This window comes from Petromyzon marinus, unplaced genomic scaffold (genome assembly GCF_048934315.1).
Source record: "Petromyzon marinus isolate PM22_M1 ecotype Great Lakes invasive population unplaced genomic scaffold, UKy_Petmar_22M1.pri1.0 PM_G_Scaffold_18, whole genome shotgun sequence".
Taxonomy (NCBI): domain Eukaryota; kingdom Metazoa; phylum Chordata; class Hyperoartia; order Petromyzontiformes; family Petromyzontidae; genus Petromyzon; species Petromyzon marinus.
Genome location: NW_027422739.1, coordinates 1,450,001 through 1,452,500, shown reverse-complemented (window position 1 = coordinate 1,452,500; position 2,500 = coordinate 1,450,001).

Sequence of the window (2,500 nt, the reverse complement as noted above, 5' to 3'; positions counted from 1 at the left end):
GAAAACGGGTCATTTTCGTGTTGCCACATTGCATGCGAACGGCATGAAACTTCCAGAGGCATTTGCAGCAGGAATGCATGTGCAGTCAAAAAAGTGAATATTTTTCACGGATAGACCCCGTGAAACGCTAGAAATTGGCGGCGATGTCTCTCTTGTGGCTCACGGGGCTGTTAGGGTGGCACAGAAATCCCTCGGAATGGGAAAACGGGTCATTTTCGTGTCGCCACATTGCATGCGAACCGCATGAAACTTCCAGAGGCATTTGCAGCAGAAATGCATGTGCAGTCAAAAAATTGAATATTTTTCACGGATAGACCCCGTGAAACGCTAGAAATTGGCGGGGATGTGTCTCTTGTGGCTCACGGGGCTGTTAGGGTGGCACAGAAATCCCTCGGAATGGGAAAAAACGGGTCATTTTCGTGTCGCCACATTGCATGCGAACCGCATGAAACTTCCAGAGGCATTTGCAGCAGGAATGCATGTGCACTCAAAAAATGTGATATTTTTCACGGAGAGACCCCGTGAAACGCTAGAAGTGGGCGGGGATGTCTCTCTTGTGGCTCACGGGGCTGTTAGGGTGGCACAGAAATCCCTCGGAATGGGAAAACGGGTCATTTTCGTGTCGCCACATTGCATACGAACCGCATGAAACTTCCAGAGGCATTTGCAGCAGGAATGCATGTGCACTCAAAAAAGTGAATATTTCTCACGGATAGACCCCGTGATACGCTAGAAATTGGCGGGGATGTCTCTCTTGTGGCTCACGGGGCTGTTAGGGTGGCACAGAAATCCCTCGGAATGGGAAAACGGGTCATTTTCGTGTCGCCACATTGCATGCGAACCGCATGCAACTTCCAGAGGCATTTGCAGCAGAAATGCATGTGCAGTCAAAAAAAAATTGATATTTTTCACGGATAGACCCCGTGAAACGCTAGAAATTGGCGGGGATGTGTCTCTTGTGGCTCACGGGGCTGTTCGGGTCGCACAGAAATCCCTGGGAATGGGAAAACGGGTCATTTTCGTGTTGCCACATTGCGTACGAACCGCATGAAACTTCCAGAGGCATTTGCAGCAGGAATGCATGTGCACTCAAAAACTTCTATATGTTTCACGGATAGACCCCGTGAAACGCTAGAAATTGGCGGGGATGTGTCTCTTGTGGCTCACGGGGCTGTTAGGGTGGCACAGAACTCCCTCGGAATGGGAAAAGGGGTCATTTTCGTGTTGCCACATTGCATAGGAACGCCATGAAACTTCCAGAGGCATTTGCAGCAGAAAGGCACGTGCACTCAAAAATTTTAATATTTTTCACGCATAGACCCCGTCAAACGCTAGAAGTTGGCGGGGATGTCTCTCTTGTGGCTCACGGGGCTGTTAGGGTCGCACAGAAATGCCTCGGAATGGGAAAACGGGTCATTTTTGTGTGGCCACATTGCATAGGAACGGCATGAAACTTCCAGAGGCATTTGCAGCAGGAATGCATGTGCACTCAAAAACGTCTATATTTTTCACGGATAGACCCCGTGAAACGCTATAAATTGGCGGGGATGTCTCTCTTGTGGCTCACGGGCGCTGTTAGTTAGGGTCGCACAGAAATCCCTCGGAATGGGAAAAGGGGTCATTTTCGTGTTGCCACATTGCGTACGAACGGCATGAAACTTCCAGAGGCATCTGCAGCAGAAATGCATGTGCACTCAAAAACGTCTATATTTTTCACGGATAGACCCCGTGAAACGCTAGAAATTGGCGGGGATGTGTCTCTTGTGGCTCACGGGGCTGTTAGGGTCGCACAGAAATCCCTCGGAATGGGAAAACGGGTCATTTTCGTGTTGCCACAATTGGCATACGAACGGCATGAAACTTCCAGAGGCATTTGCAGCAGAAATGCATGTGCACTCAAAAACGTGAATATTTTTTCACGGATAGACCCCGTCAAACGCTCGAATTTGGCGGGGATGTTTCTCTTGTGGGTCACGGGGCTGTTCGGCTCGCACAGAACTCCCTTGGTCCACCTGATTCGTGCATACAGGCAGCAACTAAAACTCTGTAAACCTGCTGTGAGGACATCTAAACAGTGGACCAGTGAGGCTGTGGAAGATTTGCGGGCGTGCTTAGACTGTACTGACTGGGATATGTTCACGACTGCTACCAATAGTCTGGATGAACTCACAGAGGCTGTGTACATCAGCTTCTGTGAGGACTGCTGTATCCCAACACGTACCAGGGTGAACTTTAACAACAACAAGCCCTGGTTCTCAGCAAAGCTCAAAAGGTTGAGGTTGGAGAAGGAGGAAGCGTTTAGGAGTGGGGATAGAGACAGATTCAAGGAGTCGAAGAACAGGTTTAGCAAAGCGGTGAGAGAGGCTAAACGACTGTACTCAGAGACACTAAAACACCAGTTCTCTACTAACGACGCTGCTTCTGTCTGCCAAAGGGCTCAGGCACATCACCAACTACAAACCCAGAGCGCCCCACACCACTAACGACTCCCGCCTAGCCA